The sequence below is a fragment of the Coregonus lavaretus genome (assembly GCF_964263955.1).
Source record: "Coregonus lavaretus genome assembly, contig: HAP1_SCAFFOLD_385, whole genome shotgun sequence".
Taxonomy (NCBI): domain Eukaryota; kingdom Metazoa; phylum Chordata; class Actinopteri; order Salmoniformes; family Salmonidae; genus Coregonus; species Coregonus lavaretus.
Window position 1 is genome coordinate 115,750 of NW_028156351.1, and position 7,027 is coordinate 122,776.

The 7,027-nt window shown below is 44.2% G+C and overlaps 1 pseudogene across 1 annotated transcript; it reads left to right on the top strand.

Annotated features, from left to right (window-relative positions):
- Window positions 1-1,881: 1,881 nt before the first annotated feature.
- Window positions 1,882-6,310, top strand: LOC311126440 (2-hydroxyacyl-CoA lyase 1-like; annotated as a pseudogene). The gene is made up of 8 exons: window positions 1,882-2,018; window positions 2,178-2,250; window positions 2,439-2,516; window positions 2,693-2,791; window positions 3,091-3,199; window positions 3,806-3,941; window positions 4,289-4,394; window positions 6,185-6,310. The product of its transcript is annotated as a 2-hydroxyacyl-CoA lyase 1-like (transcript).
- The last annotated feature ends 717 nt before the right edge of the window (window positions 6,311-7,027 follow it).

Genomic DNA, 7,027 nt, shown 5'->3' on the forward strand with positions numbered 1-7,027 from the left:
CGGACAGACAGACAGACAGGCAGACAGGCATACAGACGGACAGACAGGCAGACGGACAGACAGGCAGACAGGCAGACAGACGGACAGGCAGACGGACAGACGGACAGACACAAACACACACATTCATTTTCTGATTATGAAATGTTCTCATGACAGATGCTGAGTGTGAGGTTCCAGAGGTTCCATCCACTTCCCCACCCAAGGAGGACCTGACAACCACACCGGCCCCTGCTCCCCAGGAGTCCCAGTCCCGTAAACGCCCACTCATAGTCAGGGTGTTACACGCTCTCTCCAGAGCCATCTCCAAACCATTCACAGGAGCTTCTGGGAAGAAGAATTAGCCAAATGCCTGATTTTATTAATATGATATTTTAATCAGAGCCTTTATTTAATAAAACATTACTGCATTGATTTCTGTCTATAGTAGTCTTCATGTATGTGCAAGATAACGGTAAAGTACTTCAAACCACATAGTCAAAAGTATTCATAGTGAAGTACCGTTTATGATTATTGATTGTGGAAATACACATAATACAGAAAAGTTGTTGTCACATATAAAGACAGACATAAAGGAGAACTCCGTAGACCAGTCACATTCTCAAGCCATAACTAAATCCATGAATGGATCTCCTATAAGATGACAGGAGAACATTTGTAACACTTTCTATGAAGCCTATATCTATAATGCATACACTCAAGTCATTTACATTTTACATTTTAGTCATTTAGCAGAAGCTCTTATCCAGAGCGACTTACAGTTAGTGAGTGCATACATTTTTTTTTTCATACTGTCATACACTCATAATGACTTAACTGAGTTAAGTGTTAAGTAAAGTGAAGTTATAAACACATAATGAGGGCTTATTATGTATTTCTTGCAATAAAAAAAGAAAAATGCTACTAGTTTATTAAATATTCATGACTGCTATTGCACGGCTCATGTCCACACTTCTGTACAATAGGGGGCAGTAATGCACCATAACGTTGGATGCCAACTGCCTATAAACCCCACTGAAGAAGAAAAAGCTACTCATGTAATGCATGCTGGAAAGCAGACAAAACTAATGATTTGCAAGAGATCTAAACACGATTTATAAGCTACTGAACAACAAGTCCAAGAAATCATTGCTAACCGCGTTTGCACTTTGAACAGATTTCTCGACAATAATAATGGAAGATGTGACTGGGGCTCAGCTCATTGCAGAGGCACTAAAAGCTCAGGTGAAGTGTGTGCAATATATATAAAACAGTGTTATACTGTGTAACCGTGTTGCTAATAATATATTAGTCGCTGATCATGTCCTTGGCAGTGAGAATGTAACACTATGAGTTGTGAAAGTGTGCCATAGGTCATTGCACTGGTATAGCTAACTATTAATATTGTTGTAGAAAAACATTTAGATGTTTATGTGGAAAAGTATATGTTAACACCCTTGTTGATGCATGCCAATGTGTGTGTCAATGCAAAGAAAATCTAAACTACATTGTAACAATTCATATACAATTCAGTATGAAAATGTATGCACTCACTAACTGTAAATCGCTCTGGATAAGAGCGTCTGCTAAATGACTAAAAATGTTTAAAAAAAGGTAAATATACTGTATCTACATGTAACTCTCTACAGAATGTAGAATATATGTTTGGAATAGTTGGTGTTCCAGTCATTGAAGTAGCTAAGGCAGCTCAAGCCTCAGGAATCAAGTATGTGGGAATGCGCAATGAACAAGCCATAAGCCACCTTTTTATTACTAAACCAGCTCTCCCCAAATCATGTGATATTAACTACCCGTACATAGACTACAGGAGCGTGTAGTGTGTGAGGGTCAGTTTCATAGCTTTTTTGCATTGCTAATTATGTCTGCCTGTCTGTCTGACCCTTTATGTGTCTGTCTGCCTGTCTTCCTGTCTGTCCCTCTGTCTGTCTGTTCCTCTCCAGTCCAGGTGCGTGTCTGGTTGTGTCTGGACCGGGACTCATCCATGCACTTGGTGGAATGGCCAACGCTAACATGAACTGCTGGTATGCTAGAACTCCACAAACAGAAGACCCTACTACTCATGTTCAGTGGTCCTTTCAAAAGAAGGGATGCTATCCGCACACTGCAAAAAATGATCTGAGGACTCCAAACTATCTCAGATTGTCAGTTGATGTCATTGTGTGATACCTCTCTCTCTGTAGGCCTGTGATTGTTATTGGAGGCTCCTCCGATCAAAACCAAGAGACCACTGGGGCGTTTCAAGAGTTTCCACAGGTACCGATTGAACCATGATATTTATGACTTTTGAACATTAGGGGGTTGTTTCCCAGGACACAGATTAAGCCTAGTCATGGCCTAAAAAGCAAACTCAATAGAGAATCTCTGTCTGGGAAACTGGCCCTAGCAGTTTAATTGCTGAAAGAGGAAATAATTTGTTATTTGTGGTCCTCTTTCTCTGTCAGGTGGAGGCATGCAGATTGTACAGTAAGTTCTCTGCTAGGTCTAGCAGTCTGGATATGATCTCCTCAGTGGTAGAGAAGGTATACAGTCTACTCTGACTCCCTCTGTGTAGTCCTCTTCATATCATTTGGTATCACCTGCAATTGTCTTTTTTCTGACCTCTAATTTTCCAGCTTAGCAAGGTACCTTAACTGCTTCATAAGAGCACAGCACAGCCTTAATTGATCTGAATTTAAGGGTGTTTGGTATGTCTAAGGCAGCACGCACTAGCATGTATGGACGTCCAGGTGCTGTATACGTAGACATATCTGGGGACATGGTCAATGCTAAATTGGACAGGAGCAGAGACAGGTTAGTGGCCATCACTGTCTTTCATCCATTTAAAATGTATACTAATGTGTTACTGTTGAATATGTATACCTCTGAATTCACATCACCGTAGTCATTTTTATTTTATCTTGTTATACCTTTTAACGTCTGAAGTGAACCAGAAATTAAATTACTTAGAAAATATAGCACTATATCAAAATATTCTCATCAGAGAATAGCAATAAGCCTCGATAGACCTTCATGGTTTATTTACATATGCAATAAAGTTGCTAGGTAACATGTTTAATGTTTGACCTATTATTTATTATTTCCTTTGTCAGAGAGGTGCCCTGTAGTCCACCTCCTCCTGTGAGTATGGCTGACCATATGGTGATCACAGAAGCACTGGCGGTCCTGAAAGGAGCCAAATGGACTTTACTCATCATTGGCAAAGGTAGGCATTGCTTTTTTAATAGCCAGATAATCTGGGGGAAACAGAACTAAAATCTTGCATAATTGCGTCAGATACTTGGATAAGGTCTGGGGAGATGTTAAGAGAAAGATACTAACGCCACTTGCGAACTCTCCACCCCCCTAAACGGAAACTCTCTGCAAGTTTCCGGCAAGTTTATGGGCCAAATGTCCCCTCCCGTTCTGAAATTGAAAAGATGCGAGCACCTGCGAAATCGGGATTTGTCCAAATGATTAGTGGTGAAAAATCAGCGTACCGGAACAAAGTTGTCACATCCCATTCTGTTGACAGACGCTACTTCCAGTTATGTTACGTGCGTCTGTCCAAGAGAGATCAATAGCCAGCTGAGACGCACTGTAACACATATAGCACTGTACCACGGTTCAGTTGAAAACTGGGCCACGTTCAGTCGACAAATGTTGTTGACATGATTTATCATTCTACCTGTCTGAGAGGCACGTTCGTTCTACATGCTATATTTCTATCTGAACGTTGCACAACGTTTTGCTCAGCTGAATGCATCCCAGTTGTGAAGACCAGTCTGTTGAAATCCGTGTGGCAGTGCCCTCTGTCTGTGTCCCTCTGCAGGTGCAGCCCATTGAAGAGCAGAGGGGGCTCTGAAGGAGCTGGTGGAGGGGTGTGACCTGCCCTTCCTGCCCACCCCCATGGGTAAAGGGGTGCTGCCTGACGATCACCCCAACTGTGTTGCTGCTGCCCGCTCCAGGTCAGCCTCTCCTTCTCTCAGCTGGCATCATATTCATGTACAGACCATTGACTGTATAAGTAGGACCAAGAATTTCCCTGACCATTTGAACGGACCACGAAACTCCTGAAATCCCTATCTATAACTAGTCTCTCCTGGCCAGGTCATGTCAATGTAAACTGGTGTCAATCAAACAACTACACTACTCCTATAACTAGCCTCTTTTCATTACATTTTGTTTTGTCCCTGCTCTCCTCCTCCTCTCTTCCTATCCTCCTCCTCCTCTCTTCCTATCCTCCTCCTCCTCTCTTCCTCCTCCTCCTCCTCTTCCTATCCTCCTGGTTCTATGGTCTTGGTGGGGACTGCAGAGCTCTGCTCCAGTCTGATGTTGTGGTCCTACTTGGTGCCAGACTCAACTGGATCCTGCACTTTGGCCTTCCCCCCAGGTTTGACACCCAAGTAAAGGTCATCCAGCTAGGTCAAAGGTCACCAGTAGGGTTTCTTTTTTTTCCTTCTTTTTTTCGGATTCCAGATTTTCTGCTTATTCCGTTCTGATTTCTGGAATCTTCCAACAGGGATTTCTGGGAATTTGGGGAAAGTAACTGTAATTTTGCAACCCTAGTCACAGGTCATTTCATAGTGAACTACATTTCATTGTAACCAGGTATAAAGGTATTTGACTCAGTCTATTGGATTTAGTCTATCAATTATATAGCTTCTCTATAAGTCTTTGTGGTCTCTCCAAATAATGTCATGGCTGTCTTAGTGCTGTACAGTACATCTATATTTAAGCAATAAGGCCCGAGGGGGTGTGGTATATGGCCAATATACCACGTCTAGGGGCTGTTCTTAAGCACGATGCAACGCAGAGTGCCTCGACGATACAGCCCTTAGCCGTGGTATATTGGCCCTATACCACAAACCCCAGAGGTGCCTTATTGCTATTATAAACTGGTTACCAACGTAATTCGAACAGTCAAAATAAATTTCAAATCAAATCAAATCAAATTTTATTGGCCACATGCGCCGTAATACAACAGGTGCAGACATTACAGTGAAATGCTTACTTACAGCCCTTAACCAACAGTGCATTTATTTTAAACAAAAAAGTAAAAATAAAACAACAACAAAAAAAGTGTTGAGAAAAAAAGAGCAGAAGTAAAATAAAATAACAGTAGGGAGGCTATATATACAGGGGGGTACCGGTGCAGAGTCAATGTGCGGGGGCACCGGCTAGTTGAGGTAGTTGAAGTAATATGTACATGTGGGTAGAGTTAAAGTGACTATGCATAAATAATTAACAGAGTAGCAGCAGCGTAAAAGGATGGGGTGGGGGGGCAGTGCAAATAGTCCGGGTAGCCATGATTAGCTGTTCAGGAGTCTTAAGGCTTGGGGGTAGAAGCTGTTGAGAAGTCTTTTGGACCTAGACTTGGCACTCCGGTACCGCTTGCCGTGCGGTAGCAGAGAGAACAGTCTATGACTAGGGTGGCTGGAGTCTTTGACAATTTTGAGGGCCTTCCTCTGACACCGCCTGGTATAGAGGTCCTGGATGGCAGGAAACTTGGCCCCAGTGATGTACTGGGCCGTACACACTACCCTCTGTAGTGCCTTGCGGTCGGAGGCCAAGCAGTTGCCATACCAGGCGGTGATGCAACCAGTCAGGATGCTCTCGATGGTGCAGCTGTATAATTTTTTGAGGATCTGAGGACCCATGCCAAATCTTTTCAATCTCCTGAGGGGGAATAGGCTTTGTCGTGCCCTCTTCACGACTGTCTTGGTGTGTTTGGACCATGATAGTTCGTTGGTGATGTGGACACCAAGGAACTTGAAGCTCTCAACCTGTTCCACTACAGCCCCGTCGATGAGAATGGGGGCGTGCTCAGTCCTCTTTTTTTTCCTGTAGTCCACAATCATCTCATTTGTCTTGGTCACGTTGAGGGAGAGGTTGTTATCCTGGCACAACACGGCCAGGTCTCTGACCTCCTCCCTCAACGTGACCCATGTTATACGGTCAGATATACCACAGCTTTCAGCCAATCAGCATTCAGGGCTCGAGTCACCCGGTTTATAAAAGGGAACGTGTGTGTGTCAGCCTTAGCATTATGTGGTGGTGCCTGGTTATTTCTGTTGTGTTTAGCTTGAGGTTTGGCCACTCCTCCAGCTGCTGTTACATGTGTCACGCACGGCGCTCTTCCTGTCGTGTCGTTGCTGGTATGTTGTAGTAACGTTCCACATACGTTATTTATGTCAAGGTCAATGTCAAGGTTGATCTGTGTGCTGAGGAGATGGGGAACAACGTGCAACCTGCTGCTGCTCTCCTGGGGGACATCAATACTATTGTCAAGCAGGTAACACAACACAGTCCTGGGGGACTGGAGATCCTGGTTTGAATCCAGGCTCTGTCGTAGCCGGCCGCGACCGGGAGACCCATGGGGCGGCGCACAATTGGACCAGCGTCGCCTAGGGTAGTGGAGGGAATGGCCGGCTCAGTTCGTAGAGCATGGTGTTTGCAACGCCAGGGTTGTGGGTTCGATTCCCACGGGGGGTATGAAAAAAAAAAGTTACGTATGCACTAACTGTAAGTCGCTCTGGATAAGAGCGTCTGCTAAATGACTTAAACATGTTAAATGTAGAGGGCCCCGTAAACAGTTCCACAAACGTCAGCATGAGTGCGCTGACTGTGGAAGCACTAATCACTGGACCAAAGCTCACTGTCAGATGCACCAGCTGTGCGTCAAGTGCTTTTCTCCGGGCCACATGAGCTTTGACTGTAGTGAGGCTGGGCAGCGACAGAACCCTGGATGTGGACAGACTGGCAGGTCTCAGGAAAACTAGAAAGCCTCCGTTCTGAGGAGGGCAATGTGGGGCATTCTTATTTTTCCTCCACTGATGATGATATCCAATCTGTTTATTCTTACTTTTGTGAGTCAGTACCCAAGAACAACACAGTCATTTTTCAGAACACAATGAGAATTAATCAGAAAGACAGTTTGTTTTACACCACTGTGCTAGTACAGGATAAAGTTGAGCTGAAGGAGATGTTAGATAGTGGGTCCATGGCTACTACTCTGCGCGCAGATATTGTACCTCGGTTGAGGGAGGCAGGA